Here is a 6,853-nt window from a genome sequence, read left to right on the forward strand (position 1 = left end):
ACCATTCGACATCAACAATCGTCCATGACAAGGGGATGCCCTATAATTTGTCCTCTTTAAACTGGCCCTGGAAAAAGTAATCTGTGATGCTGAGGTAAATGCGAGGGGTACGATCCTCTTTAAGTCCACCCAATTACTGGCCTATGCTGACGATATCGACAAAGAACGACCCGAGACGTACCAACTGCCTTCATCCAGATCGAGCAGGCGGCTATCGGTGCGAGATCTTGGGCTGCACGTCAATGAAGGCAAGACAAAATATATGGTGGCAACGTCAGGACCAAAGTCTAACCAATCAACAACATCAAACTGCACTGGTCAATCGGGAAGAACAAAGATAAGAGACTACAACTTTGAGACCAATGATAATTTCTCCTATCTAGGGTCGAAAATCACAATTGATAACAGCTACGATGATGAAATCCGCGCACGGTTGTTGTCAGCCAACAGAGCCTTTTTCACTTTTCAAAAACTGTTCCGCTCGAAACGTTTTACCATAGGGTCAAAACTCTTACTGTACAAGATAATGATCTTGCCAGTCCTCATGTATTCCTCGGAAACTTGGGTTCTTAGCATGAAGAATTGCGAACTCTTGGCCGCGTTCGAGAGAAGAATCCTTAGAAGAATTTTTGACCCAATACATGAGGATGGACGACTCCGTAGCCTACATAACAACGAAATCTATGTGCGATACCATGACCGCCCGGTTGTGGATAAAATCCGGCTCAATAGGTTACGGTGGGCGGGTCATTTAATCCTTATGGATGAGGATGATCCAGCCGGGAAAGTCTATAAGGACAATATCTATAGTAGAAAAAGAATGCGAGGCAGACCCTGCCTAAGATAGAGCGATGACGTAGTTCAGGACGCCAGACAGCTTTTAGGGGTATCGAATTGGTGGACTTTGGCGCAAAACCGGATACCGGTTGTTGCGCCGTTGATGATGATGATTTGATTATGTTGACTGGTAGCCCCATTTTTCGGGATTCATCAACAGACAGAGGAAATCGTTCGAATATTGGAAGATTTCAATGCTTTCAGAAAATCTATTATGTTGGGATGCTTGTAGTGACCGCGGCTGCGTGACGGGAGCGGAATCTCATTCGGCTCTTTCTTAATTAATTTGCTGAAACAATGCATTTAATAGTGTGCAATTGCCTTAATGTTCGCCGCAGATTGCACATTACTGAATGCATTCGAGCGAATTGATCTTGACAAGAGGCGAATGATTTGCCGCATCCGCAGGCGCATGCGCATGTTGCCGCAACATTGCCTAGCGAGTGAGAAAGGCTATGTAGCGGGAAGAGAAGCGGTGCACGAACAAAGAACGCGGAGAGTGTTTTTTTGTTCTTTGGTTGAGGACAGGAGGAAAGAAGGAGCGGTTGTTTTTGGAATCGAGGAAGAGGAACAGAATTCAATTTTTATAGAAGGAGAAATAAAGAAAGTGGAGAGAAAGTCTTGGAGAACAGAAGGGGATCATTGGTCCGAAGGTGTGAAGATTTTCACGAGCAAAAGAAGGGAGTTAGACCAAGGGAACTAACACCACGTCGTGGTAAACCCTAACGCAAGTGTGTTTTGAACGAGGATTTCGAGAATAAGTTCAAATCGTTGACAAATCGTACAATCGTTGGCAAATGATAAATGCACAGTGATTTAAGGCAAAAAGGAGAAAAACAATTGAAAAGACAGATAGTTGAAGTGTCGGATGAATGAAGTTAATATTTAGCTGCAGAAGTAAAGTGTCGGAATTCCCGCGCTGTGTATAAACCAAAACAAACACATAAAACGTGAAGTACGAAATTATAGAGAGAAAGTGAATTAACGTTAGTTTTTTTTCTAAGGACTATATATTTTTTTATTATTAATATATTGAATTGTAAAAAGGAAATAAGTACCAGAAGCATCAATACGAGCTCGGAGTGACATCTGGGTAAGTTGTTTGTTTATTTTCTTTTCTTTTTTTTCTTTTTCTTATGATTTTATTTTCATTTTTTTTTCTTTAAACTTTTTTTTATTTTTATTTCCATTTTTTTCCTGTAAATTTTACATTTTGGTTATTTTTTTTTATTTTATTTTCATTTTTTTTCTGTAAATTTACCTTTTGTTTATCTTTATTTTCATTTTTTTTTTGTAACAATTTTTTTTTTGTAATAAGTATTGGATGCTTGAACAAGTACAATGTTGACTGAATAATCCTATCGTAGTTTGAGGACTTCCTCCCTTTCGTTCCTCCTTACTCCCGCAGAATTTCTATTAAGGGACATTCTGAAAGTGAATAACTGGCCTGAGGATGTCGAGGAAGGGTGGGAACCTCAGAGGCCGCGCCTCATACAAGATCTGAGGCGGAAGAGACAGCAATTGAGACGGTGATCCGTCGTGGATCTTCCCCTCCTTGATCGCGGCACTCGAGTCCGGAGACTTACGGCTCCACGCGCGCGGTCGAGCCGTTTTTTTGTTTTGTTTTTTCTTTTAATTTCCAATTTTAGTTCGCGTTCTGTTTGCCCTTCGATAGGCCGTCGCGAAATCCTATTTAACGTCTATTTTAGAATCCGGTGCGGACCCATGCATCGGAATAGACACGTTGTTTTAAGTAATGAAGCGTGAGGGATCAAAACGCTCAAAGGACCCCCCCACATTCCCGAGCCTGGCTAGCACAGAGGCGTGCAAGAACGTGTCGACCGAGCACTTTGATGGAGCTTCAATCTTTGTGGGCGGACCTTCACGGTCAATTTAGTCAATTTGTTTAGATTTTTGGGATAGCTCTGCCATCTAGGTCGTTATCGGCCACTCAGGATGATCGACCTGATCTCCTAGTTTCACTCCTATCATTACATGTTGTATAGACATTAAACAACAGTGGACTTAAAACGTACCCTTGGGAATTGCCATTTCCAACTTGTACGCTGTCCTACAGTCCTGCAGTCCTAGTTGTAGGTATCAATTGGACATTATGCTCGACAGCCATAAAACAATTTTTGCAGGAAAGCGGAAATGTGACTATGTCAACCTTCTTATAGGCGTTCTTCACATTCAGCACCACAGCAACCTTACCTGACCTTTACCTTTTCCTATCAAAATGTGCAAGCAGATGTAGATTTCCTTGCCTAATAAGCAGGCAGGACTTTGTATTAATCAATTGAACTAATGATACGAACCTACCTTGATCACCGTTTGGCAAAAACATTAATGAGAGCAATAAAACGGCAACTGGTCAAAAGTTCTGGGTCCTTAAGTGTTTTTGGGGTTGATTCCACCCGAATAGACCAGTCCTCAGGAGGACTAAACTTTCACCAGATATATAACAGCGCAGATAATGATTCCTGCGCCAATTAGCGTACATGCTGATAAGTGATATTATCCGTACCACGGGAGGAGGCTCGCTAGTGCCTAAGAAAAACAGCAGACAGCTCTTCTAGAGAGAATGGCTGAGAAACAGTGGGATATCTAAGGATATCCGGAAGAGAAGAGGAAGTGGGCTGTGCTGCCCAACCAGAAAATCAAGATATTTAAAGCTTTTCTTAGGATCCCAACATAGGGACTTGTAGCTAGGATAACCGCAAAAACCCTACATGGATTTCCAGAAGGACTTGACATCTTTTGTCACAGATAAGTCAGATAAAATTGCATGCCAACTCTTCCGCTTTGCGTCAGCAACAACCATTTTCCACAGACATTTGGCCTCCTCAAATAAGAGAAAATTAGCGGCGCTGGATCTAGCCCTTAATCGTTTATACGCGATTTGTACTTTAAGTACAATTTAAGCCCCGAGGCCCACCACGTCTTCGGCTGCCTTATGTGATTAGTGCAAAGTCTAGCTGCATCAGAAGTTTTTCTTTTCAAACTATTAGTAATTGTAGAAATATCTGCGCCTCTAACCTATTTTAATAATTTTTGAATTTAGGAGAAACATTTAGCACCTACGCAGAGATGCAAGTGGGAGTGTGGTGACTGTTAGATGGTTTATTCCTAATCGGATTCTACAGTCAGCATTGACTACCGAAATTGGCATGATCTATGTCTAGAACCGAACCGAATTGACTAGAATCCTTTGCCATTACCCAGAATTTGGATCAAGCATGGAGACCCCCGTGACGAGGACACTGTTATGCTTCTCATGAAAAGTGAGGAGCCTACCAAAGGCCGTGTTGAGCTGCCTGTTAAGGATACTGGGAGGGAGGTAAGCTGACAAGATAACGAAATTAGATGTGAGGTTGAGCGTTTCAGCTAGGACAATATCATAATCTGAAACAAAGTTGACTTGGCGGAAACGAATGGACTTGCCGAACGCCAATGTGAGGCCATCATAGTTGTCCTTGCTAAACTTTTCTATTAGATTAAAACCCGAAATAAACTTTGAGAGAAGAGAATGGTTAATAGCATAAGTTTCTTGAAGAGCAAGAATATCGTATTTGCCGCTATTAGCATAATATTCTATGTTTAATTTGTCTGCCATTAGGTTTTGAACATTATACTGAAGCATTTTCACCAATTCTACTGCGAAAAATTAGGTGATCACTTTCCAAGTCAGTTTGTTTATATGTATTTACGATGTCATAGACCTTACTCTCAAGTTCCTGATCATCTGGTCTTATGAGAGATTCATTGAGGATTTGGAATAAATTGCTAATTTTTTCTGGTACTTCGTTACTACAACGTACAAGGGATTCTGTTAGACAGGAGATGTTGGTGTGAAGACATTGGGAAGTGCTGTTACTGAGACCTTCTATTGGGTCAAGCCCGGACTTTTCTTCTTCACAAGATTACTAAACTTGGCAGAGTGATGCATTTGGTGCTGGAGCTCCCTTTACTGTGAAGAGAGGGGAACCTTGCAGTGGGCTATAATAATTGTTTTTCTTATGGGCAGCTTCTGTAACAGTTATGTTTCTAATCGAAGCAATTTCGACATTTTTTACATATTCTACCCATTTAGGGCGTCTACTATCCCTGGCGTTCTGAGGCAATAGGCATTTTTTAACCTCACCTCCCTGAGCAATTTTCTGCAGCACAATTAAGATGTCTGGAGGTTGGGGCCTTTCGAAACTTGTTTATGTGTCCAAGTCTGCCACACTTAAAACATTACGATGCCCTTAGTTTGAAGAGATACCTCGACTCTCGCGTAGGTAAAAAAGATATGATCAGGGTAATTCGTTCACCAGAAAAGTTACCCTCACAGTGGTCGAAAGCACTCTGTCACCACCCAGCTCACGAGTTCTACGAGTTAGTCTCTCAGCACTAACAATTTTACCGAAGATTCAGCATTTACAATCGTCTGCATGTTATAACAGAGGGGGATGTTTCTAATCAACCCATATCTGTAGGCACATCTGAAAGGTATAAAGGCTCGGAAGCCCAAGGAGGTCAAACGATCATACTGGACCAGCCTATTAGCACTAGCAAGATCCTTGAAGAGGAACTGATCTGTGGAGAAAGTGGAACACATCCCGAATATTAAGCGGTGATTTCATGATGTAGCTGCAGTGATTTTAAGTTTCTGCATCGGGTAACTTTTCCTTTAGGTTACGAGATCACACAAGAGCGGAACTTCCGGTTTATCAGTAGGAGTCTGCTCCACCAAATTGGGGAACTTCTACCGGAAGAGGTTCCGAAGATGGAAGGACAGTCCCCTGACAAGAAACGTTGTCGATGTTTAGGCTTGAGGTAAGTACAGAGATTTCGGAGGTATTAGTGATAATAACTTCCGCAGTTTGCGTTCCTTTTGTTTTTGTTTAAACCCTCTTTTGTGCACGCGTTAGGCTCGGATCAGCAGCTTTTCTATTGTTTGGGCCATTTGCCACTGATTTGGCTATACTCACCTTTTTTACCTCCTCCACAGTCGGAGTCTAGTGGGCAGTCCTAAGCCTCCATCCTTCAATTGTTTGTTTTGAAAGAGTCCTAACTACTTAATGCAAAAGTCAAAAATAGAACTAGGGCAGGCTAGAATCCGATTATCTGCAGTTACCTTGGAAAAGGCCTCAAAGGACGTTACACTAACGGTAGAATCTACAGTGAAAAAAACACGGTTAACGGCACTTTATCACACCAAACAAAGGGATTTTACAACGGAGAAAACTACAACAGCAAAACCAACGGACTTCCCCGCCAAATTGTAGAAAAAAAACCGCGAACAACTACACGAGCACAGTCCAACCTGCCCCGGCAGAAATCTCAAAAGAGAGACGCACAAAACGAACAACGAAGAAAAACTAACCAAACATCGTTAAAAACCAAATGATCGTGTTGAGTTCTAAGCTTTGGAGCGATGCTAATGTGATCACTTCAATTGAGGCGACAAAACGGGCCCCGGCCCTATTAAGAAATGGGCAAGTGTCCTTGACGCATGGACGCCATCATGATAAAAGTCAATTAATCTGGCAAGACCGAGGAACTCGCAAGAGCCTTTTGGAAAAGACGTTGGTCTGATTCCAAAACGTCTCTAGCACAAGTTTCTCGACGATAAAACGCTCGCCAACTGGCAAATTTATAAGAATATCCACTGGGAAGCAGAGAAAGCGATCGCAGTCGCAGTAGTTCCATTACAAAAATCTTTACGATCAAATGGACACTGCCGAGAGAGATCCGTATCGACTGGCCAAAAGCCGAAACGAACGCACACAGGATATCAAACACTTCTGTTCTATTCTATGTTAATGACAAAAACGGCACTTCGCTTACCAACCGTCGAGCTGCGACGGATAGAATACTTCCAGAAGTATTGCCCATATTTGTAGCAATTCCACCTGTTGGTGACACTGAAGTAATGGAAGCAATAAAATGAATGAAATTGGGGAAAGCAACAGGGCCTAACGACATCGCATTTGAGCTCTGGAAAACGGCACGAGAATAGTTATTGTAT

The 6,853-nt window shown here is 42.1% G+C and overlaps 1 protein-coding gene across 1 annotated transcript in view; it reads right to left on the bottom strand.

Annotated features, from left to right (window-relative positions):
• The window catches only part of LOC119651771 (adenosine deaminase 2-like), a 120,698-nt gene extending 114,628 nt beyond the window's left edge, over positions 1–6,070 (bottom strand). The window contains exon 1 of the mRNA XM_038055524.1: positions 5,960–6,070. The gene's annotated coding sequence lies outside the window, so the exon portion shown is untranslated. The remainder of the gene's footprint in view (positions 1–5,959) is intronic.
• Between the last annotated feature and the right edge of the window lie 783 nt (positions 6,071–6,853).

Source organism: Hermetia illucens, chromosome 3, assembly GCF_905115235.1.
Source record: "Hermetia illucens chromosome 3, iHerIll2.2.curated.20191125, whole genome shotgun sequence".
In the NCBI taxonomy this organism is placed as follows: Eukaryota; Metazoa; Arthropoda; class Insecta; order Diptera; family Stratiomyidae; genus Hermetia; species Hermetia illucens.